This window comes from Triturus cristatus, chromosome 7, assembly GCF_964204655.1.
Source record: "Triturus cristatus chromosome 7, aTriCri1.1, whole genome shotgun sequence".
NCBI classification, from domain to species: domain Eukaryota; kingdom Metazoa; phylum Chordata; class Amphibia; order Caudata; family Salamandridae; genus Triturus; species Triturus cristatus.
Window position 1 is genome coordinate 1,798,218,115 of NC_140590.1, and position 26,235 is coordinate 1,798,244,349.

Sequence of the window (26,235 nt, forward strand, 5' to 3'; positions counted from 1 at the left end):
CAGGCATTAAACGTCTCCTGCCTGGAATACAAGAATCCACTATACCTGGGTGCCCCAAGAGCTGTGACCAAACAATTTAAGGTGGTTCAGAACGCATCAGCCCAAGTCCAATTGAGCAGAGAGTTAAATTCAAACTCCTATGCATTGCCCATAGGGTCTTTCAACAAAAAGGCCCTTCCATCCTCAGACCACTGATCTCCACGTACATGCCAAATAGAGCTCTTTGATCCTCCAAAGGCCATCTAGGTACGGTGATTTGGCTAAAATTTGGCTAATCTAAGGAATGCCCTCCCCCTCATAGTAAGGCTCACTGACAATGAACTCAGGATCCACAAAATACTAAAATGATGGTTATTCAAAATCTGAGCTCTCCCTGAACAAAGTGGTTGGATTCTGTGTTGCGTTTGCCAATGCTGGGATGCCTTTCAGTAGCCATGCGCTATGTAAATGCAAATAGAATTGAAAAAATGCTGTGTCAAATAATGTAAAATGTTCATACATTGAACAGGATGTCTTAAGTCGTTAACAATAAAAGAAACAATTTTAGCTCTGTGGCCGTTATCTAAATCCATAAGTGAAAGGAAAGAAAAGTGATTGATAGGTAATCCTGAATAATTGTGAAAAGAGAAAAGTAAATTGTCACAAAAGGGATAAAGTAGCTCTAAGAAAAATGAAAAAAAGGAAAAGGAAAAACAAAGACAAACATATAAGAGACAATATGAAAAAATTAATGGAGCTAGGGAATCAGCTGCACACATGTACAAGAATATCCAGAGGAAATGCTGCACAGATTAATAAAATGCTATCAAAGGCTAGTAAGAAAATGGAGGAGAAATAGGAATTAAAATAATTTCAGGTAGAAGTCTCATTGGTAACTATAGTAACAGGGAGGAGGAATCGCCATAACCACAAATCCAGCTGCCGCCTCAGCACACTCCTCGACGAGCTGACAGAACTGATGGAACACCTTCACTTCAAGATACTGGCCAGCCCCACTGCCACCCTCCAACGAACCATCATCTACCGACCCCCTGGACCCCGTGGACCCTTTGCAAACTCCATCACAGGCATCATCTCCCCGCAGGCCATCGCATCCACCAACTACACCCTGCTGGGAGACCTCAACTTCCACCTCAACAACCAACTGGACCACAACACCACATCCCTCCTGGACAACCTCCACAACGTTGGACTCCGCCAGATCATGACCGAGCCCATGCACTCAGCAGGACACACCCTCATCCCCCTCTTCACTACAGGAAACTCCATCACCTTCAGCCACACCACCGAACTCCCATGGGCCGACCATTGTTGCGTCCACTTTACCTTTAGAACACCCACCATCCATAGACACCAGCACCTGCTCCCACGAAGAAACTGGACCAAAATCACTGACAACCAGCTCACCTTCTCAATGAAGAATTCCACCCCAACCATCACAGAAAACGGTGACCCAAACTGTGGAAATATGGATTTTTCTGGTCAGTTATGTCCCCTATCTTGGACCCCAACGGTTTCATGTATAAATCACAAGTACATGTATGTTCCCTCCAGTTCCAGTTATGAAGACGCAAACACATGTGCGTCCACCGCCAACATGTTCTCTTTCAGATCCGCCATGAATGGGCTGGATATTCCATTCCTAAGTATGAAAGGCCACCGCCTTTATATGGTTCACTTATGCCATTTTTACAGTCCAGGCAAGTAGGCCCTGATTCTGCCATCAAGCCTTTCCTGCCTTCTGCCTCTGAAAGCTTCAGTCTGAGCTCGCATCTGTATCCATGAACTTTGTCCTCATTCCCTGCGCAGCTAACGGTGTCTGACATCAGCCTGTTGCCTGCCAAAAACTGTATTTCACCTTCGAAATTATCTGCTCCGCTCCCTACCCAATGCATTCCTGTCTAGTAGTTTAAGTAAACATTCTTCCAGCTACCGAGCAAAAGGCCCGGCTTCTCTGTCTTTTTGCAAGTAATTCATAGCCCTGTCACTATGGAAGATTTCTGCCCCCGCATATTGTGTAGACACTTAGACGCTTGTACACGCACTAACAGTCAGTATAGTCAGTATAGAATAAGATTCTACTCTAAGAGACCTCTCTTTTGGATAACATAGTTCTCTAAACATAGGATGTTAGATATGATTTGGGATTAGGTTGACTTGACTCCCCAGACTTCTGTCGCCACATGTAGAGCTAAAAGTCAAGTCCCCTTCACCCCCTAGTTGCACGTCAATCACACGTCATGCTGCTGCGCGCGCATTTCTGCCAAGTATTTCTGCTGACATTGCGAAATTCTTTCATGGAACCACCCATTTATGACATCAGACCCAATGACGTTCTTTAAGCTACGCCCAGTTACACCTACTTTAGTGACGCATGTATGTTCTTATCTTTGTTATCAACTGTTACGCCTCCTGCATTTGTTTCACCGTAATGCCTATAGTATAAAAATGATTACCTGTCAATAAAGTGGTGTTCTTCACTTCCTGACCCTTCGTGGTGATGGAATATGGAGCTCCATCGATTCGAATCGATTTTGGAATAAAGCCCGTTCCGAACCTCTAATACCACGGATTCTGCCTCTTATTTTACTGAGCTATTGTTATAGATTTTCCGCATCAAATTAAGTCCCGGTAATTAAATTATTTACCACATAAATGGCGCCCGAACAGGGACACTTTCTCATCTCACGCGCCGGAGGTGCGTTGCAGGCCCGGTCTCCTGTCACAGCTGGACGGACAACAACGCGTACCCACAGGATTTCCTGTATCTCCCTCCTGCCGAGCGGGGGTAACTGAGGCTGCGATCAACACCCAGACGAGGCGGTGAGAAGTGCGAAGTATCCCGACCAGAGCCTAGCTGAGAGAGCAAGATCCGAGGTATACAGAGGCCCACCAGTTCCGAAGTTCCGAAGTTCCGAAGTATCGAGTCGAGTCCAGTCCGGTCCGAGTCCAGTTCAGTTCAGTTCCGAGGCCTTCCGTTCAGAGCTACCCGGTGAGTACCATTATCGGGGAGGCGTTCTGACGTGCACATAGGTTGTGCCGGTCAAGACGGGTTTGGGTACACAAATCCGGTCTGCACTGTTTCAGCAGTGTATCTGCACTGTTTAGCAGTATATCAAGTATGTCTAGTATATGAAGTCAGAATTATCTAGTTAGTATCGAGTATTATGCTTAGTGAACGGCCATCATTGTTGTTCATTAAATGTTAAATGTTTTAAATACGTTCTGCATATTGTGGTGTGAATGACTGTTCATTATTGTGTTCTCGTTGTATTAAACGTGGTCAAAATTTAGGTATCAGATCAGATCAGTTCTCAAAATGCCGCTCTTTTCGAAATTAAGACAGATCAAAACTAGAAAAGGGTTACTCGAAGAAGCTGTTCCCATTCCTCCTAGGGACACTCCAGGGTACTTTATGTATCATAAACATGGCCTAGACGCCATATTATTTCTTGATTTATGGGTAGACTACACTAAGGAATTACCAGAAAGTCAGAGGTGGCCCGCAGCTGGGACCTGGGATGCAGATTGCATCGTGAAAGTAGAGGAAGAATTATGGAAAAAGAAAGCTAGACAATCACAGAAAGATGCCATTGAATTATGGCGTAAAGAATCGTATAGACGCACGGAAAAAGCACGTAGACAGGAAGAGAAGAGTAAGGAGAATTCAAATAAAGTTCGAGAAAATATATTAATTGAAGAAGGTATTCGAGTAAAATCAGAACAAGTAGACAGACAACGAAATACCCTTATGAATGGTATGTATCCTCTCCTGGCCGAAGGATTACCTAAGGCTACTCCGGAGATACCAAAAGACTTGCCACCCCCATTGTTTCCGATAAAGGTACATCCCAAAGGACATCCCAGAACCGCAGAAGATGTTTTTCTTTCCTCTTATTTAGACGACGCAGCTCCCGAGTATACTAATGCTGCGCCACATAGACCGCCTGCAGAGGGGGTTCAACGCCAAGACCCTCTTCCGTCTGTACCTCCGCAACAGCAAACTCCGACACAAGTTCAGGCAAGCACATCTGCTTCGACATCTGTATCCACACCTATAGTTGCTATATCACGTTCGACGAATCCTTTCACATCCAGCACCCCAGGTGGGGCTACCGGAGGTACATCAAACATTATTTCCACGCCACCCAGAGTAAATAAACTTTCCTTTCAAGAATTAGCTCACCAACGTACGCCCAAACTAGTGACTCCCAACACGCTCAAGGAACTTCTAATAGATTGTAGATATGACCCGGTGCCCGGAAAAGGGGACGAAATGATGCTAGCATCATTACGTATCCGACGAGCTGCTATATATTTAGGGAAGCTACCAGGAATGACTACGCACTTAGAAAATATATATCACTTTGTCCAGTCAGGACGAGATTCCGAAAGTATTGACAGAGCCATGGAGTACCAAAAAGTGGAAATACAGGGGGAACTGTTACGTTTCCTCATAAATTGTGTGATCAGAAATCAAGACCGACCAGGGGTAAATCCGAAAGAAATGCAAATTCTTACCACATGGAGTCAGAATATATCAGAGGGGAGACATGATAAACGATCATGTATAGTAGCTATGTGCCGAAAGATCCGCAAAGAAATAGAACGAATACACGAAGACAGATTAGCAGTAGACGAACCTGAACAAACCGAGGAGGAGGAGGAACTAGAACTGCCCACAGGACAGTTAGAAACCATGGCCTATGTAGGTAGAGGAAGATCTTGCAATAATACTAGATGCTTCACTGATCCGATACGTCCGGTACGTCCAGATAATAGCAGAAATTTCCAAACTCCTATAATAAATATAAGGTCCCCCGAACATTCGTTCCAAGCCGCTGACAACCTACTCCGAGAACGAAGGGGTTATCATATACTCGATTCTATGGACGAACAAGAATTAGCCAGGTCAGCCGTTCATTGGGTTGACAGTCCCGGAAAATATAGTGATGATACACTAGCACACACGTTTTTGAACCTCGCCCCAGATGAACAGCGTTTAGCTGGTACCTATATGATTCAACAACTCCTTATATTATATAAAGGCCAACACTCCGATCCTGGTCCATTACCTGATATATTGACTAAATTACTCACGAATAAATGGAGAGGTTCAGGTACTGAGTTAATTAGAGAAATACTAGAATCCAGAAAGCAGTACATTCTTTTTGTATGTCCCGAACATGTTTCACTGCCCATCAAGGAAAGAACGACGTACTATATGGATAGACAGAATCCCTTACGCGAAGTGCACCCGATAAAAGGTGATGACAATCAGTTTAAACGTGTGTTTGTATACACACCCATATCTAAAATAGAACTATTGGAAATGAAGAAGGTGGTACCCAGTCATGACAAAGACCCAGCGGGTTTCCACCGTGAAATTAAAGACATGTTGCTCATGGGAGAGTATACCTATCCAGACATTATGACGATATTGAAGGTATTAATGCCTGCGGGCATTTATGAAAAACTCAAGGAAAAGGATTGGGAGGTGGGAGACCAAAAGATAGATTGGACAGCATTAGAAAACGAAGAAAAAGCTCGAGGTCCAGGTGCAGGGCTTGGGGAGAAGACCAAAACACTACCAGGTTTACTAGTACAGGTACTGCCACGTTTATTAACTACGAAAAAGGAAGACTGGGGTGCAATATCAGCCTGTAAACAAAAATCAGATGAAGACACTAGTGATTTATATTCCCGATTTGAGAAATGTTTTGGTATAAATAGTGGAATAAAAGCAAGTAGCGAATCGTATCCACATCTGTTTGTGACAAAGTTAGTTGAAAATTCTTTGCCCCAAGTTAAGAATAGAGTATTGAAATTCGAGAGTACCTGGCAAGGTAACACTCCGTCACAAATGTTACAAATGCTACAGTACCATCACAATAGAATTAGAGAGGAACAAGAACATGAACAAAGACGCATGAAAGACACGAAAATGAAAATGCTAGTTTCCCAGACAGTTCCAGCTGACGGTCATAAAAAGGGTATGACACAGTCCAGTGTTTCAACAGGTCCTGTAAAAGGGACGTGCAACTATTGTAAACAGCCAGGTCATTATGTACACGATTGTCCAGTTTTAAAACATAATATCGCCATAGGTAATACAAAAGAAAGACCACGGCCAAGTAGACAGGATCAGAATGAACAAGGAGCTCCGCAGCATGCACAGTCCATGCCAGCTCCGCAACAGTCCATGCCAGCTCCACCACAGCAGCCTATTGCTGCCACACAAACAACGACACGACAGATGTACCAGACCGCACAGTATGACTATCCTGATTATCAACGATACTCTTGAAACAGCCTAGAGAGGGAACTTGGCTTACCCCTTATCGAGGTCCCTGTAGATCAAGAAGGACCTTATGTACACAGTGAACTATTAGGTCAAGACAGAAAATTTTTACTTGATACAGGGGCAAGCCGAACAACCATAAAACGTAGTGAAGTTCCAGGGGCACCCCTCTCAGGCTCACAGAATATTTCCCTTGGGTTTTCAGGAAAACCTATCGTTAACGAAGTATCACAGCCTCTTCCCCTTACGATTGGTCCTTTGACACGAACTACAGATTTATTGCTTACTAAATCATGCCCAGAAAACTTGTTAGGTATAAGAACTTTGAAAGCTCTAGGAGCTATAATATGTTGTTCTCCGGAAGGAGTAAGATTGTTTTTACGTGATTTCAAAGGGCACTATGTGTCCCGAGACATGGATTCCCGACTACAGACTTTACCCACACATTTATGGGCACAAGGCCCTACAGATGTTGGTTGCATGAACATTACACCATATCGAGTCACACTAAAGGCAGGAGTGGTACTACCACGAATGCGACAATACAAGTTACCTCCAGATGCTGTAGTGGCTTTACTGCAAATCATTGACGAGCTTATTGGCCAAGGAGTGGTTGTGGAGACCGACTCCAATGTATGTAATTCACCGATAATTCCGATTCTTAAACGAACTGATCCAAAGGCTCCGCCAGTATATCGATTGGTTATTGATCTGCGCGAATTAAATAAATGTATTGTACCACAATACCCCGTAGTTCCAGACATTTCTTCATTACTGACAGCTATTGATTCCGAAGCAACATTCTTTACTGTAATTGATCTCAAGAATGCCTTTTTCAGCGTCCCAATAGATCCGGAAAGCCAATACTTGTTCGGGTTTAGTTTGAATGGACGAAGCTTTAAATTCACACGCGCACCTCAAGGATTCACAGAAAGCCCCAGCATCTATAGCCAAGCACTGAAACGAGAACTTGACAGTATACACATGCCAGTCAACACTGCCCTGCTTCAATATGTCGATGATCTGCTGATCACCGCTAGAAGCGAACCTGAATGTGAAAAAGCCTCACTGACGGTTTTACATTTTTTGGCCGAAAAGGGGCACAAGGTGTCCCCTTCTAAGCTGCAATTCTGTGTCCAGCGAGTTGTTTACCTTGGTCACTCGCTGTCCAAGGAGGGAAGGCAGCTTACACCAGATCGCATCCAGTTAATAGCTAACATGCCAATACCCAAGACACAAAAGGAGGTGCGGGCTTTTATAGGCCTCACTTCATATTGTAGGCAGTGGATCCCTCAGTATGCATTTCTAGCAAAACCACTCATTCAATTGACAACACAGGAGGCAGCCACATCGACTGTCCTCCCTTGGACTCAGGAACATACACACGCTTTTGAAAGCCTAAAGAAAGCTTTATGTCAAGCACCCGTTTTAGCAACACCATGTTACAGCAAACAATTTACGCTCTTTGTTACAGAACGCGAAGGTACTGCTTTGTCAGTACTCACACAGGAACAAGCAGGATCACACAAACCGTGTGCTTATTTTTCTAGTACATTAGATCCCGTAGCTCAGGCTCTGCCTGCGTGCCTGAAATCAGTGGCAGCAACAGCTTTAGCAATTAGACAAAGCGATGCCATAGTGTTAGGACATCAATTGACAGTACAAGTACCACACGCAGTAGAAGTTCTCTTGAACCGCACACAGACACAACACTTGACTATAGCACGACTCACTGGTTACGAGTTAACATTGTTTCAGCCACATATAGAAATCAGACGTTGTAGTACATTGAATCCTGCTACACTGTTACCAGTAAACGGAACAGACCCACTTGCACATGATTGTATTGAAGTTATCACTATCACGACGAAACCTAGACAAGACTTGACAGATGTCCCATTGTCAGATCCAGACCTGACGTTGTATGTAGATGGTTCATGTATGAGAACAAGTACAGGAGAGTTAGTGGCCGCGTATGCAGTCACAACAGACACTGAAGTCATTGAAACAAATCGTATTAATACCTTGTCCGCTCAAGCAGCAGAGCTCATCGCTCTGACACAAGCCTGTATTCAAGCTACGAATAAGAAAGTCAACATATATACTGATTCACGTTATGCATTCGGAGTTGTACATGACTTCGGCGTGCTGTGGCGAGAGAGAGGTTATTTAACTTCCCACGGTACCCACATCCAGCACGGACCCCTTATTCATGCCTTACTAGATGCAATACATCTACCTACTGCAATATCAATTATGAAATGTAAAGCTCATACGAAAGTTACTGATATCATTTCCCAAGGCAATGATTTAGCTGACAGAACAGCTAAACAGACTGCTCAAACCCACACGTCTGACATGACAAAGACAATAGTTCCGACACCAACACATTGCATGACAGTTAAGGATCCCGCTCTTGACGTAATCGACATACAGACACATGCTACACCAGATGAAATAAAGAAATGGACTGAATTAGGAGGGACCCAAACGGATCAAGGATGGATGACGAAGGAAAAATCTGTGTGGTTCCTTCCTGATTCAATGGTCCAAGTTATCATTAACACTGTACATAGTCCAGCGCACCTAGGAGAAAAAGCTATGCTAGACAGCATTCAACACATTTGGTTCAACAAACATTTACGAGCAGCAGCTAAACAAAAGGTCCGTACCTGTATGATCTGTTGTCAGTTTAACCCAGGTAAAAGCATTCCCGTAGAACAGGGTGGATTTCAGCCTCCTGATCACCCTTTTGAAGTCCTCCAGAGGGATTATATCCAGATGGAACGATGTCGAGGATTCAAATACGTTCTTGTAGTTGTTTGTGCTCTTTCCCGTTGGACAGAGGCATACCCGGTTTCAGATTACACTGCCCCGACTACTGCCAAACAGTTAGTTCGAGAATTCTTCCCACGGTACGGTTTACCACGTGCTGTCTACTCAGATAACGGCCAGCCGTTCTCCTCTGAACTAATGAAACACGTTTCACTTTTGTTAGGCTATCAGTGGAGATTCCACTGTGTCCGACACCCCGAGGCAGCAGGTCTCGTGGAACGACATAATCAAACTCTGAAAATTAGATTGTCCAAAATATGTAGAGAGAAAGGTGTCGACTGGGTAGTAGCCCTACCAGTTGCACTCTTTTACATGAGAATGGTAGCGCACTCTCGAACAGGGCTATCCCCTTATGAGGTGATCTTCGGTAGACCACCAAATATGTGGGGGACGCCTATACCACGAAAAATAACTGATATTGACTGTAATATGCTGACAGATTACCTGGCTTCCTTGATGTCTGCACTACAATCTTGTCGTTCACAGGTAGCTGCAGCCTTTCCCGACAACACCGAGGTGAAACCCCATGACGTAATTCCAGGGGATCTAGTTCTAGTAAGGAACTTTGATCGGAAGTCCCAGCTGGATCCTAGGTGGAGATCGCCTCAGCTCGTATTGTTAACAACGAGGACAGCCGTGAAGATCGAAGGTCGAAAAGGCTGGATACATTCAAGTCATATCAAGAAATTTCATGGACTACCATCTGATATAGAGACTAAACCCTGTATTTCTTCACCGATTGACTCAAAGCTTCCTTTGGTTGAACAAAATAACTCAGAACAATATAGACTAAAACTGAGGTCTAACAAGTCAGGCAATTTGATTGTTTAAGGCCTCTCCAAGGTGAATCGGTCGAATTTGTCTCTGACATGTATCAATTAGACCTGTATAGAGAAAGAAACAGAAGGATCAAGTTGAAACGACATGCGTACTGTAAATCACTGCGTAGTCATTGCACAGTGACGTTATTAATTTTGTTTTTCCTAAGTATTTTAATAATTACTGCAAGTATATTGTTGCACACATATTATCCTATTTCTAAACATGTTCATAATGTTACTGCTGAACATTCTTTTAGTGAATTTCCCCCGCATGAGTTATCATATAGATTTGCGCTGCGCAACAACACTTTTATTAGTATGTTACATCATTCCCATCAGGTTAGCAATGCTACAAATTGTTGGATATGTGGCCGACTCCCTCCCTATCAGAACTATCAAGGAATTCTGCCTCTCTTCCCATATCCGTTCACACACAATGGCTCCTGTGGAGCATGGTTTAGTTTAATTAATTCCCTAGATTCGAATTCCGCAGTTTATCAAGACAACTGGGTATGGGGAAACTTGCACTTAGTTTTACTTAAAATCTGCTACCCTGACAAGAGGGGACTTCCCAAAAGAACAGGAACTGATCTAGAAAATGAAGTATATGGATTAGGTAATTTTACGCTTAATCTCATGATCCTGAATGTCGAATCCGAAGCTACTCCAATTTTGCCCGCTATGTCAGTATTTCCAGTTAAAGGTGAATTATGTATAAGAAAGAATGGCTCTATACACATGGGCCACAGTAAATGCACCACTGTAATAGAATTCAGTGATCAAGGCAAGTCTACATTTAGAGCTTCTCGCCATTCCTACTTTGTATGTGGTCAGACTGCATATATACGTTTGCCTCTAGATTGGGATGGTACCTGCTATATTGGATTCCTTTTGCCACCTGTTTTCCTAGCTCCTCCTGATTATCACAGAAATACTCATTTAGTACACAATAGAGAAAGGAGAGATCTCCCAATAGTCGATTACACTGAGACAGCATGGGAAAAATACACAGATTTCAATAAAGGTCTCTTTCCCTATATAGGTACAGTTACCAATAGTAAGCTGATACGTAGATTAACCAGAACCCTTGAAGCAGTAGTGAACGAAACTATCTCTGCCTTAGGCAATTTAACAGAAGAGCAGTCTGCTATGCGGATTGTTGTGCTTCAAAATCGTCTTGTCCTTGACGTCATCCTGGCCGATAGGGGCGGAGCTTGTAGGGTCATCGGATCAAGCTGTTGCATTTTCATACCAGAAAATTCGCCATCTGTATATAAAGCCATAACTCGCCTTCATAAGATTGTAAGCCAGATACACCAGAATCCAGGCACCTGGACTTGGTCCAGTTGGTTTTGGAGTGTATTATCTACCTTTGGATGGAGGGTCCTATCCTTCCTAGGTATTGGCTTTCTCATACTATTCAGTTGCTGTCTATGCCTACAATGTGGACCAGCGATCTGTGGTCTGTGTGCCACATCGTGTATTCCACCACCAAGATTTCATTCATCACGGAAGAAGAAAGAAGAACAAATGATGCTATATGAACAGATCAATGGATTAATGAAGATTGATATCTCTTGACGGGCAAGTAGGGGACAAGGAGGGAATGTGGAAATATGGATTTTTCTGGTCAGTTATGTCCCCTATCTTGGACCCCAACGGTTTTTTGGCTAAAATTTGGCTAATCTAAGGAATGCCCTCCCCCTCATAGTAAGGCTCACTGACAATGAACTCAGGATCCACAAAATACTAAAATGATGGTTATTCAAAATCTGAGCTCTCCCTGAACAAAGTGGTTGGATTCTGTGTTGCGTTTGCCAATGCTGGGATGCCTTTCAGTAGCCATGCGCTATGTAAATGCAAATAGAATTGAAAAAATGCTGTGTCAAATAATGTAAAATGTTCATACATTGAACAGGATGTCTTAAGTCGTTAACAATAAAAGAAACAATTTTAGCTCTGTGGCCGTTATCTAAATCCATAAGTGAAAGGAAAGAAAAGTGATTGATAGGTAATCCTGAATAATTGTGAAAAGAGAAAAGTAAATTGTCACAAAAGGGATAAAGTAGCTCTAAGAAAAATGAAAAAAAGGAAAAGGAAAAACAAAGACAAACATATAAGAGACAATATGAAAAAATTAATGGAGCTAGGGAATCAGCTGCACACATGTACAAGAATATCCAGAGGAAATGCTGCACAGATTAATAAAATGCTATCGAAGGCTAGTAAGAAAATGGAGGAGAAATAGGAATTAAAATAATTTCAGGTAGAAGTCTCATTGGTAACTATAGTAACAGGGAGGAGGAATCGCCATAACCACAAATCCAGCTGCCGCCTCAGCACACTCCTCGACGAGCTGACAGAACTGATGGAACACCTTCACTTCAAGATACTGGCCAGCCCCACTGCCACCCTCCAACGAACCATCATCTACCGACCCCCTGGACCCCGTGGACCCTTTGCAAACTCCATCACAGGCATCATCTCCCCGCAGGCCATCGCATCCACCAACTACACCCTGCTGGGAGACCTCAACTTCCACCTCAACAACCAACTGGACCACAACACCACATCCCTCCTGGACAACCTCCACAACGTTGGACTCCGCCAGATCATGACCGAGCCCATGCACTCAGCAGGACACACCCTCATCCCCCTCTTCACTACAGGAAACTCCATCACCTTCAGCCACACCACCGAACTCCCATGGGCCGACCATTGTTGCGTCCACTTTACCTTTAGAACACCCACCATCCATAGACACCAGCACCTGCTCCCACGAAGAAACTGGACCAAAATCACTGACAACCAGCTCACCTTCTCAATGAAGAATTCCACCCCAACCATCACAGAAAACGGTGACCCAAACTGTGGAAATATGGATTTTTCTGGTCAGTTATGTCCCCTATCTTGGACCCCAACGGTTTCATGTATAAATCACAAGTACATGTATGTTCCCTCCAGTTCCAGTTATGAAGACGCAAACACATGTGCGTCCACCGCCAACATGTTCTCTTTCAGATCCGCCATGAATGGGCTGGATATTCCATTCCTAAGTATGAAAGGCCACCGCCTTTATATGGTTCACTTATGCCATTTTTACAGTCCAGGCAAGTAGGCCCTGATTCTGCCATCAAGCCTTTCCTGCCTTCTGCCTCTGAAAGCTTCAGTCTGAGCTCGCATCTGTATCCATGAACTTTGTCCTCATTCCCTGCGCAGCTAACGGTGTCTGACATCAGCCTGTTGCCTGCCAAAAACTGTATTTCACCTTCGAAATTATCTGCTCCGCTCCCTACCCAATGCATTCCTGTCTAGTAGTTTAAGTAAACATTCTTCCAGCTACCGAGCAAAAGGCCCGGCTTCTCTGTCTTTTTGCAAGTAATTCATAGCCCTGTCACTATGGAAGATTTCTGCCCCCGCATATTGTGTAGACACTTAGACGCTTGTACACGCACTAACAGTCAGTATAGTCAGTATAGAATAAGATTCTACTCTAAGAGACCTCTCTTTTGGATAACATAGTTCTCCAAACATAGGATGTTAGATATGATTTGGGATTAGGTTGACTTGACTCCCCAGACTTCTGTCGCCACATGTAGAGCTAAAAGTCAAGTCCCCTTCACCCCCTAGTTGCACGTCAATCACACGTCATGCTGCTGCGCGCGCATTTCTGCCAAGTATTTCTGCTGACATTGCGAAATTCTTTCATGGAACCACCCATTTATGACATCAGACCCAATGACGTTCTTTAAGCTACGCCCAGTTACACCTACTTTAGTGACGCATGTATGTTCTTATCTTTGTTATCAACTGTTACGCCTCCTGCATTTGTTTCACCGTAATGCCTATAGTATAAAAATGATTACCTGTCAATAAAGTGGTGTTCTTCACTTCCTGACCCTTCGTGGTGATGGAATATGGAGCTCCATCGATTCGAATCGATTTTGGAATAAAGCCCGTTCCGAACCTCTAATACCACGGATTCTGCCTCTTATTTTACTGAGCTATTGTTATAGATTTTCCGCATCAAATTAAGTCCCGGTAATTAAATTATTTACCACAACCCTCCATAGATGGATCTTGGACAGCGCCAACACCATAGCCCCGCTCAAGAAAAACAATAATACCTGCGCCAAGAAAGTCAGATGGTTTACAACCGAACTTCGAGAGTCCCGACTCACTTGCTGCCGCCTCAAAAAAGCCTGGAGGGACACCAAATCCACCAAAGCCCACAACAACTTCAGAGCTGCCACCAGCGCTCACCACCTACTCATCAGAGAAACGAAGAAAACAGTGATTGAAGACAGAATCTCCACCCACACACACAACAGCAAGGAACTCGTCAGCATCATCAAGAAGTTCACCCAACCCTTCAGTGAGTCAACCAACCTTCCTCCCTCACAAGACCTCTGCAACAAACTCATCACCTTTTTCCACCATGAAATCAAGAGCATCTATGACAACTTTGCCAAAGACAACCAACACATTGAACCCTCTCCAACCACCCCCGACACCCGGAAACCAGCGATTGACAACTGGTCAGCCCTTACCACCGAAGACACACTGAAGACAATGACGTCAATCCACTCAGGGGCTCCCACGGACCCCTGCCCCACCACATCTTCAACAGAGCCGCCAACACCATGGCACCCATGCTCCGCCACACCATCAACCGCTCCCTGGTGACCGCCTCATTCCCCAATGACTGGAAACAAGCCGAGGTCAACCCCCACGCCGAGGTCCACCTCCTCCTAAAGAAACCCTCAATGAACCCCACCGACCTCAAAAACTACAGCCACATCTCCCTGCTCCTGTTCCCGGTGAAAGTAATTGAGAAAGCCATCAACAGCCAACTCGCCACATTCATTGAAGAACACAACATCCTCGAGTCCTCCCAATTCGGCTTCAGAAAAAAACAACAGTACGGACCGCCCTCCTTGCCACAACAGACAACATCCTCACTCTACTGGACAACGGAAAAACAGTAGCCCTCATCCTCCTTGACCTCTCAGCGGCGTTCAACACAGTTTTCTCACCGCACCCTAATACGCAGACTCTACGACGCATGAATCCAGGACAAGGCCCTCGACTGGATCCGCTCCTTTCTCTCCGGCAGAATGCAGCGGGTCAGACTCCCCTCTATCCTCTTTGACCCTACACCTACCACCTGCGGAGTCCCCCAGGGCTCCTCCCTCAGGCCGACGCTCTTTAACGTCTACATGGATCCACTCTCCCCCATCGTCAGAACCTACGGACTCGAAATTGTGTCAAACGCAGATGACACCCAACTCATCCTCTCCCTATCCAACGAGCCCAACAATGCCAGACACAACTTTCTAGAAGGCGTGGAAGCCATCGCCAAATGGATGAAAAACAGCTGCCTACAACTAGACACCAACAAAACAGAAGTACTCATGATGGACCCAAACCCCGACCCCTGAAGTGATACCTGTTGGGCCCCTGCCCTTGGAAACCCACCAACCCCCACGGACCATGCACGCAACCTGGGAATCATCCACCTCAACATCACACCTCACCACAACATCGCTCCCCATCTTCGCAAGAAACCTCAAAACCTGGCTCTTCGACAGACCCCGTCCTTGATTGAATGGAACCTGCACCCCCCACCCCTAGCACCTTGAGACCCTTACGGGTAAGTAGTAGTGCTTTAACAAATCCCTGATTGATGATTGATTGATAGTGGGTGGTGAACTCTGCACCGCCGGAGGAGTTTGCAGAGTTTTTCCCACTCCGCATTCTGTTTGGAGTTAGCCAGCACACCTAATTGCTCACCTCAAAGTTTGTCAGACTCAACTGTAACCTTTCACTGGCATTCCAACACATAGCCCGAGTTGCACCCGCCTTGGCATCTAGGACGGCTGCTGTAACGACCATATGGCCCCCTCTTCTGTCCCTCTTTGCACACTGTAGGCCCTGGAAGACATCAGCTGCAAAACTCGGAATGACTAGGGTGATGTAGCAGCAAGACTAGATCATTCTTGCAGCCTGCCCCAAGAGTGCTGCAGTGATCCCTCCTGACCCCCACCATGTGGTCCATACGCAGATCCCTTGACTGCTGCTCACCAGTTAGACTCCCATTGTGGCGCTTCATGTTTAAAAAAAACAGCATCGGGAGCAGGAGGCTGGGGCTGAGAGGCAGGACAGGACCCCAGTGGCAGCCTCCATCTGCCCCGAGAAGCCTCTGAGCCGCCACTATTCCCTAAGCCTCCTGTCATGGCAGGGAGCGCAATAAACCACACAGACTGCCATGCCACCCCATTGCTCCTGCGTATTTTGAAGATAAGGGGGAGCAGCAGGAGGTGTGATATCAAACTCGCAGGCTTGAATTTTGTACCAAAACAAACATGACTGAGTATTATTTAACACATGCACTGGCCGGCACAGGTGACATGTTTTTATTTTTAACACCATAAAACGTTGTTCTGGCAATGACTGGTGCAGCATGCAGCAACACAAAGTTGCATATAGGGGTCACCATTTTAATTCAATGTCTCGTAGTAGTAGTAAGCACTATATAAACGCAATTTAAACACAGTGGTATTGTCTTCATTTGTTTTTCTTTAATTGTGGCAATATAATATATTCCTCCAGCAAGAGAAGGCTTAAACTGTAGAACTGCATATCCAAAACCCAAATCTTCTACAGATATAATCAAATATAGGGCAAAGCAGAATTCCACTGAGTTTTTATGCAACTCCGCAGAATTCCTAGTAGTGCAACTCTGCGTACTCCACCCACCCTCAATCCACAGAGAGAGTAGAATGTTGGTCTAGGAAGGTACAGAGGTAATCCGGGCATTGGATTGAATTTGGGATGCCATCTTTCCAAATCTTCATAGTGGAAGGATCAAAAAGGCCATATTCTAATCCACTCGTTCGTAGTCTTGGTTGTAGTGCTGTAAATTATTTGGGAGTATTAAATGATTTTTTGGTAAATACTTTATGAATGAAAATTTTACCCATGAATGAACAGAAGGAATATCTTTTGCTGCTTTCAATATCACTAAATGGTGATGGCACAGTAACTTGAAGATCACGTGACAAAGGTTTTGTGTGATGTGGACTGTGATATCAAATGTAAAAGGCTAGGTCACACGTTCTCTAGGTAACCTCTACAGTCATTGCCTTCAACATGTGCAGGCAGTTTAAAAATGCACAAATTAAATTGCCTATTATGATTTTCTAAATCCAGCATGAGATTACTTATCAGAAGTACTTTGGCTATAATGGGTGAAGGGTTGTCAATTTTTGGTTTAATATATTGAATTTTGATCACATTATCTGAGACTTTCATAGATAGACATGCCATATTTTTGTGAATATTTTTAATTTTGGGACAATATTGTTGGTGTTAGAGTGAACAGCCTGTAATTCTTCAAATAATGTGGATAAAGAAGGTTCAGTGGAGTCAATATGTTTTTCTTTGACTGGAGGGGGAGAAATTACGTGCATGTGTTTATTATTATTGATATGTGCATTTTTTCTCCCCGCATGTTAGTAAAAAGCCAACAAAAGTCAAGAAGATGAAGATGAAGAATAACAGAAAATTAAACGATTGCAAGGAAAATCATAAAAGTAGCAGTAGGTGCAGAAGCTAAAACCATCAGTAGGAGTGTTCAGGCCCAAGCTGTGCCCTTTCCTCAAAGTAGCTCTCCCTTCCTGACAGAATATTCAGCTGCAAGGTGAAGGGGAGAATGGTGAGCAGCTCAGCAGTCACACATGATGAGAAAATATGGAGAAAATCACTGGTGAAAAAATCAAGGCAACATATCGGAGGTAGCAGCCAAATAGAGGTAGAAATTAAAACATTAGGCAATAGCTGTTTCTTCGTGCATCGGAAAGATCTAGCGGGGCAGCCATCTTGTTTGACGTGCTCTCACAACTCCTAAGTGGTGCCGCTATTAATTGAAATGCACAGTGCATCCAACGCTTGAGGGTTGATGGCCTTTATTCCTAAATGTTTTTATTGAGTATTTAATAAAGTACAAGTTTGTTAGTGACGCACATTTGCCGAGGCACACAAAAATGTTGTCCATATTGCAACATAGGCAGTAACCAATGCAGTAATCACAGGGAGTCTGTTAAGGTATTTCTTTCTCTTCATTCTCTTATTATTTTCTTCTTAAAGGTTTATATACAAAAACACATACTGGCAGCCGACATGTGTTTCGTCCAATGGACTTTTTCAAGGCTGCAAGCAATTTCACACAATTAATACCTAACATATACTCAATATATGTACAAATAAAAACATTAGCGCCATGAAAAAGAGTGTAAAAATGGTGAGAAGATGCTATTTTGTGAAATAGCGTCACCTTATACAACCAATCACCAAATCCATGCCAGCGTGGGCATACCCATCCCTCAACTCTTGACTGGGGGAGAATATTTGAATCATTCAGCATTCCGGCCATTTTTTGTTGAAGTTACACATTTTGCCCTATGTGGGATGGGTATGCCCAGATTTGGGACCCTTGCTCACTGTGCCACTAGATTTGAGCTAGCCTGACTGATGAAGGATGACATTCCCCGAAACTGGTCCCAGGATGCTTGTTTCCGGTCCATGGAGGACCTAGCTTCGCAGTTCAGTCTGGAATGTTCCCATGAGGCACAGGGTCAAGACTAATTTGCATATGGCTGGTTCCAAACTGGGGTGGCATAGTGGGCAAAAGAAGGATGGATTTAACCCAGATCTCTTGACTGGGAGAGAATGTTTGAATCATTCAGCATTCTGTCCATCATTTGTTGAGGCTACACTTCTGATGGAAAAAGGCACTGAGTTTGTTGCAGATGTCTTGGGGGGGTGGGACGTCCATGGTTTTGCTTTTAGGCCCGGCAGACTCTTTACCATGGAGAAGAGTTCTTTGCTGTTGTGTGCGTTGGCATCTATTCTGTCCTGGAGGGCTATTTTCTCTGTGGTTTGGAGGAAGAGGCGGTGTGTGGTGATTGCAGCTTTGAAGATTGTGGGGTTTCTGGGGTTTTGTTGTTCCTCCCTATCTTCTCTTGTCATCTGCAAGTGCATATGGACTTGTGGAGGGTGGGAGTGGACCAGCTAGCTTTCTTGGGTTGTTGTTTGCCGGGTGCCTCTTGAGGGGTGTCAGAGTGCTGGAGCAGTTGGAGATCCATCGGTGGAGGTTTGCCTGCAGCGGTATTGGCGTCAATGAATGCCAGTGGTGTGGTGAGCTGTTCTTTAGTGACCTTGGTCAAGCTGCGGCCCAGGGGGCAGTTAGGGCATTGGTGTATGGTGGGTTTGGTGAAAGCAAAATGCACGCAATGGTGTCTGGTCCAGAATGGTTTGGTGGTATGGCTATAGGCAGAGTTTCAGCTGGCAGAGAAGGTGAGGTTGAGCGTGTGTCCTGATGCAGTGGTTGGAGCAGCAACGAGTTGCTTGAGTTCTTTGTTTGTGATGTTCTCCAGAAAGGATGCAGTGTTGTGGTCGTTGGGTTGTCCAGGTGAAAGTTGAGATCACTGAGTACGAAGTAATTGGTGGATGCGAAAGCCTGGGGTCGATGAAGTCAAAGATAGCTCAGGAGAAGGGTGGGTGAGGGCCAGGTGGTCTGTATAGAAGGGTGCCATGGAGGGTTGTGTTGTGGTTGGTCTGGATCTGGATCTGGAAGTAAAGATGTTCCATTGTTGTCATTGGGTCATCCAAGTGGGTGGTCAGATGTTTTTGGGGGCGATGTCTCTTTCTGGTCAGTAGGTGCGTTCCTTGCAGGTGATCTTGTAGCCGTCGGGGATGGTTGTGGTGATATCCAGGCCACAGCTGGGCTTCATCCAGATTTCCGGGAGGAAGGCAATGTTAGAGAGGGAGTCAAGGAGGTCCAAGATTTTATGTGGCATGTTTGTGGAGGGAGCGCACGTTGAGGAGGATGCAGCTAAGGAGGTCGGGTCTTCTGTAGGTCAGTTGGGAGGCTGGGGAGCTGGAGTGCGGAGGTGGGACAAGGTGGAGCTGCAGTTACGATCAGTAAAAAGGGTCCTTGGAAATCATTTGGCAATTCGCAGTGGCAGGCAGCATGGCATTCAGTGTTGAGGGCGAGGAGGGTGCTGGTGTAATATCGATGGAAGCTCCGAGTACTAGGGTCTGGGGCACTGAGAATGGGCCATGCTTGGTCCAGGCGTTGACAGGCACAGACGTTTTGCTTTTGGCATGCCTGCTATGTGGGGTTGTACAGGGGGGCTAGACAGCTAGGAGGCAGGAAAAGCGAATAGCAAGAAAGTCGCACAGGAGAGTGGCTGGGTAGTGGAGGATTGCATCGTAAGGGGCAAAGCGCAGAGAAAGGGAACAAGAAGAAAAGAGGTAAAAGAGGAAATAGAGCCAAAAGGATGAAAGGGACAGAAAGAAAAATCCAGAAAAGCCAGAAACACGCAGAGAAAAAGAGAGACAGAGAGACAGAGGGCAGTCCAGCAGTAGAGCAGTGACGCTCTACCTCAAGACCACCAGGGATGAGGGAGAAAAGCAGAAAAGGAAAAAGGTTGGAAAAAAGCAGAGAGCACAGAGAAAGGCAGAAGAAAGCAGAAAAAAGAGAGAAAGAGGGAAGTTCAGCAGCAAAGTAGTAGAGCTCTACCACTAGACCACAAGGGATGAGGCACAGGATGCCTGCGGGTGGGGAGGGCTTTGAACCACTGACCCGAGCGTCAGACATTCAGCAGAAGCCAGAGCTTGGGGGCAGCAGCGACAGACGGAGCTATGCAATGTGGAGAGCAGTCCACTTAAAGGTCAGTGGACTGCCATACTGAAAATATGTCTCAATTTACTGGGTATGTCAACTGTGGCTCCAAGCAGCACCAGCCCAATATCCAGATTGAGGGAAATGTCTACCATGGATTGCAACTTTGCAGGCACTTTGACACAATTGTGATGTAGTTTTTGACAGGACCCTAACAGGTATATGAAACCAGTGTTCATCTGGCTACTTTTTTAATGTAACAATGAAACATTAGCCATATGTTCTATGGTATAACAATAGCAGTGCAAAAAATGTAATTTGATTAATTTATGCCTGTAACTGAATGGCATTTGTTTAACTTTCGCACTCCAATGTGCCTAAGATTTATCTTTTTCCTATTTTTGCCTGACCTGAAATGAGACATTGGATCTACCTGGCATGATCTCAGAGGAGCATGAATTCATTCCGGAGTTAGGAAAACTCAAAAATACAGCTTTTTCCGCAGAGCGTAATGGATTGTAGCATAAGATATCTAAGGTGGTATTGCTTTCCCTTGCCTTGTAGGCTATGCACCATTGAAGCACCATTAGGAAACAAATCTCCCAGCACCTTCACCCCCACAGTACTTAAAGCCTCTTAATGACAGATTCTAATGTTGGGACAAGTAGTATTGGCAGATAGTAGGTAGTAATGCAATGACATTGTCTCTAAGTGAGAGAGGCAATTACATATGGTGGTGAGTGAGGAGTGGGGTGCATCAAGGTACTTTGTATATAAACATACATGAGTGGTGAGCAGAGCTCTATCTAATACTTTGCATAGTGAGTTTGTGCCACCAAAAATTATGTATTAGGGATCAGTAACCCCACTCCTTTATGGGTTGAGTTAATATAGACCATTTTCTAAGTGGCTTTTCACCTTCCTAATATGGCATTCAAATAATCGCTACCGCTGACAGAAGAATTTCGCCAGATTGAGCTCAGGGATATTCCATCTAAACATTTTGGCAGGATTACTATTTTGATCAGGGAGATTTGTGTGCACATATAGGTAAGTGTAACCATTGCTCAATGCGAGTTCTAAATAGATTTAGGTATATCTCTGGTTGGTTAAATACCCAGATATTTCACTGTGTCCACTCTCCATTGCAGTGAATATTTTATCAGAGGTGTTATTGCGTTATACTTTACCAGAAACATGTCAGACTTATCCCAATTAATTTGCACCACATTTGATGACCTAGCTGATGAATAGGATAAATTCACTTCGGGCTTCTGGCTATAAAGAATACCGTTATCTGCAAATAGGGTCAATATCAACAATTCACCACCGATGCACAGTCCTAAGAGGGACTGGAATTCCCAAAAGAAACAACCCCATTGCCAAAACAAAAATCAGACATGACGGGGGGCGACCATCCCTTGTACTCCTTCCAATGACTATCAACCCAAGTGATGTCTGTTGTTTTAATTCTGGCAATAGGATTAGTATATAAGAGGGTAACCATTTCAGAAAGTGAGCACCAAGACTCAAGCGCTTAAGGCCCTCATTCGATGAGGCCTACTATAGAGTGTCAAATACCATTTTGGAGTCTAAAGGCACTTCTATAGCTGATAATTGTGGGAAAATGTGATACAATATGTCATCAGGTGGCAGAAACTAATGGTGATGGTTTTCTGAGGTATAAAAGAAGCTTGAACTAGTCGTACAAGAAATTGTCCAGAGCAAAGTTGTCATGTATGCTGTATTTTTAGTTGGTAAATGGCCTTTATTAAAAGGTTATACTGTGCGTTGCATGCCTTGTAGCAATATATTGTTTCAGATTTACCCTCTTTCCACCTGAATCTATCTGGAAGGGAGGTGTTAAGGCGCACATTGAAAAAAAAGAAAAGCATGCTAAAGAGCCTCTGCAGCTGCAAGAGACAGAGCAGTCAATTATCTTGGCTCTTGAAGAGTTGCAGGCAATAATTATTCAGTTTCACAGTAAGTCATTATTGAAGGTGCTAGAGATGAACTTGAGGTATATAGTGAGACTGAAATGATGAGCCAAAGGGAAGACAGTTACGAAGTTCAGACTTGGATGACTTTACTGGCACACAGAAGACGAAAATGTGATATATACAGCCTCTGTTGCGGTTGAATGACAGGAAGATTGAATTTCACTACCAGTCCACAGACTATGAAGAAAATTTAGTGAACAGCACTGGAAAACAGTATTTTCATATATGTATGGCACAGAAATACAGAATGTAAATGTTTAACAATAAAATATCAGCAGTAAATATGGCTGATCCCTTGTTTGCTTTTGAAAATGCATTGCTTTAAAAAAACAGATTAAAAACTGAACAGCATCAAAGAACTGAGAATCAATTCCAAATCATTTAGTCAATGCCTTCCAAAATCAGGACACAAACTGTGCACCTTAATCCGTATTTAGTATTTGAGTAATTATATCTGCTTGGTCCAGCTGTTCAGCAAATAACCATTCTAAATATGGGGTTTTGGGAACAGTTTTTAAGGGTATACAATAACATATTTTAGAAAGTATGTTCTCAAAAACCTATACTGTGTTATATATAGGACTAGAGGGAAGTACCGCAATGAAACCCATGGTAAATGTGTGCCACTGATAGGCATCAATAGCCAAGGGATGAAGGTGTCCCTGAAATGCTTCTTATGATTGTTACCATTGACACATTTCTCACAAGTATCGCCTCATCTGAGAGTCCATATTTGGCAACCAAAAGTATCTCTTCACCAATTCTGTTTTTTTTGTTTTTCAAATAACTAATTCTGTCACTTCTGTTGTGGGAAGGTGTCAATGCTCCTTTGTAAAATGGAAGATTATCTTAGATCTGTCATTAAGGTTTTCCTTTTGTCCAAGTCAGTATTTCATCAGAGGATAATGTTCTTTGTTTTCCATATATATAGTCTGACTACTGGGTTGCACAAACACATTTTTCTACTTGGAAGATTGAGGTTGTACTGGAGTGTCAGAAATCATTTCTATACAGAATCAAGATAGAGCGTATTTTTTCCAATTTTCTGATAATTACAAAATCTAATTCTGCAAAACACACAAACCACTTCAATTGTCTGGGAGCCAGGGTTCAAGCTCACTTTAGGAATTGCAGATGTCTTGGATCACTGCATGCTGTGCTCCTAACAAATAGTGCCTAGATTATTGACATGCATCTTCTATTGTTATCAGTTCTTTATCAGCAATAGGATCATTTATTTCTGGAGCAGACAACTTTTTAGAATGATATCCCACAGGATGAAAATGTCCTGATTTCTTGTGCTGCTGTGATACAAAGAAAGGTTTTTCAGGATGCAATAGGATAGAGTCTGTTGTGGACGCATGTTTTAATAAATTGAAGGCTCCTTCAGATTATGTTATCCAGACAAACTATAGCCTTACTTCAAAAGCTGAGTCTTAGAACCAACCAATGAAACTTTAGCCTCTTTGACACAATTTTGGGCAGAAGAATCTCAAGTGGCCTGTTCTTTTGCTGGATCCATTGATAATCCATCAGTTGAGAGAGAAACACCAAGAACTCTACTTCTGTTGTATGAAATGAAAGCTTCTCCAACTTCACACCAAGATAATTGCCCAATAAACTTTGCATTATTGAGCTTACATGCCGAAAATGTTCTTTATGGTTCTCAGAGAAAATCAATATGTTCTTGATGTAGACTACTTATGCTCTGTCCAGGAACTCTATCAAAGTGTCAAATTGTTGAAAAAATATGTCATAACCAGAGATTCAAACAATCTATACCTTGTTCAAAAGCGGTCTTCCATTCATCTCCTTCGGTGATTCAAATCAAATAATATGCTCTTCTCAAATCCAATTTGGTGTAAATTATGTCTCCTTTAATGTGATCCAATAATTCTGAGATTAAGGACAACACATATCATTTTTTGATTGGTCAGTTGATTCAATGCTCGGTAATCTACACATGTTATATATTTGCCATTCTTTTTTTTATTTTTATTTTTTATAAAAACCTTTATTTATATCAGTCTGGAACACAGCTATTCAGCCGACATCCCGGAGGTTCGGCAGCCAAGTAAGAACAACACATGGAAGTATCCATAGCTCTGGTGCAGGAAAAGACAAAGGTTCCTTTTTTTTAGAACAACCTAAAATAAATAACACAAGCAAGGCAGTGTACCCAATAAACACGTGCAAGTTCCCGGTGGGAGCACAGCCCCATTCTCAAACACAGAACAAAACCACCGATCGGGCGGATGAGGGAGAAGCAGAGGCACTAGCAATCTAACGTAATATCCTCATAGTAATCCCAAGTTGGAAGTAAGGCTAGGGGGAAAGGTGCTCCTCCAACGGTTCAGTGACCGGGGGCAGACATATATCCCCCCTATACTGGTTCCATCGCCCCCATATCTTATGCCATTTCTTAGGCCGCCCCCGGGCACAGTACGCCGTCTTCTCCCTAAACATGCTCCAGTCCATATTTTCCATCCATGCTTCCACAGCGGGAGGTCTCTGAGAGCCCCACAGTCGCGCAATATCACGCTTCGCCACCATATTTCCCAGGGTCACCCATTGAGTCTGCGCAGCATCATAGTCAGTAGGACCCCAAACATTCCAAAGACAGCGCCTTGCCTCTGGCAACAGTGCAAAGCCCGTGACCTCCTGCATCACTACATGAATTCGCTTCCAGAACTCCGCAATCACACCACATTCCCATATGATATGTAAGAAGGTGCCCACCATCCCGCAGCCCCTCTTACACAAACCATCCTCGGAGAAACCCATATGAATCAGTCGGGGGCCCGTGACATAGACTCTATGAAGTATCTTAAGCTGCACTAGCCTTAGCCGTGCCGGGATCGCGACCTCCTTAGGAGAGGAAATGGCATACTGCCAGTCCTCATCATCCAGTTCAAGACCGTCCCTAGTCCACTGATCACGCACCCCGAGGAGGAGGTCGGTCCGGACATTAACAAGCTTCTTATAGATTAAGGAGATTGTACTCTCCGGCATATGGCCATCCAGAATCCGATCCTCCAAAGGAGAGGACTCGGGCACAGCCTCCCCCTCGACGAGGACGGACCGCAGAGCGTGGCGCACCTGTGCGTACCGGAAATATTCCGTAGCCTCCAGATCGTACTCCGTCCGTAGCTCATCAAACGATTTCACTCGTCCCTTAACAAGAAGATCCCCCACTCTGGAAATCCCAATCAGATCCCATTTCTCAAACCCCTTCGTGTGCCAAAGTTTCCCCAACACATCGGAATCAAACAACGGAGTGGCGCGGGTAAGCCTATCCTTCCAACCCAGCGAGTTCGTAACAGCCTTCCACACGTGTACCGCTGTCTTGGTCGGTCCCGTGAGGGACCCATCCATCGACCTGGAGTAGAGTGCTCTAAAGTAAGTACCCCCGCGCAGCAACCATCGGTCCATAGCAAAGCCGGGGCTCAGCGCAGGTCCGTAGACGCCGTGGTTGATAGCACTTAACTGGGTGGCCCAGTAGTATCGCCTGATGTCAGGAAGCGCGATACCCCCATCGTACCACGGAAGGGTCAGTTTTGCGATAGCTATACGCGGTCGGCCCTCCCACAG